Genomic DNA, 764 nt, shown 5'->3' with positions numbered 1-764 from the left:
CCTAACAAGTGGGTGGAGGTCTTACCGTTGGTCCTCATGGGAATCCGGGCCAGTCAGTCAAAGAGCACAGGGTACTCACCCCATGAGCTGATGACAGGCCGGATCATGAGAACCCCAGTGCATGTGTTGGCGCCGGTTCTCACCGAAGGGCAGCTCCGAGAGGTGAACCGGGAAAGGTTTGTCACGAACTGTTTGAACACCTCAAACAGATTCACTGGCAGGCTGCGAGTAACATGGGCAGACAGCATCAGAGTAACCGATTGCTGCTAGAGCCCAGCAAACACCACGATAGGGGACCAGGTCATGGTGAGGAACTATGCTCGGTCGGGGTTTTTGAAGCATTATATATGGGACCATACAGCAGAGTCGACAAGGCTAGCCCTATGGTCTATGCGGTTCGACTGCCTCGCCGGGTGAAGTGGTATCACATTAATCAGTGTAAATTGTTTGACCCCAAAAGAGGTAAAAAACAGAGGGGACGAGCAAGGGAAGGGAATCAGGCACTGGGGGAGGAACAGGCCCCGGTGGATTTGGAGGCTCCGGAGGAGGCAGCGGGTCCCGAACCTCTACAGCCGGGGCTGGTTCACTGCTCCTGTAAGGCTATCCCACCACTGGGTAGAGGGTCCCAGCCCACTAACAGAAGTAGGGAGAAAGGCTCTACCATTAGCAAGGTTCAAGGGGAAGCTGAACCTCCCATGGTGGATCAGCTTGGGCTAGCCCAAGAGGTGGAGGAGATGGCATTGCAGCCCATAACGTGGGACTCT

This window comes from Pristiophorus japonicus, unplaced genomic scaffold, assembly GCF_044704955.1.
Source record: "Pristiophorus japonicus isolate sPriJap1 unplaced genomic scaffold, sPriJap1.hap1 HAP1_SCAFFOLD_332, whole genome shotgun sequence".
Taxonomy (NCBI): domain Eukaryota; kingdom Metazoa; phylum Chordata; class Chondrichthyes; family Pristiophoridae; genus Pristiophorus; species Pristiophorus japonicus.
Note: the sequence above shows the minus strand (reverse complement) of the source record.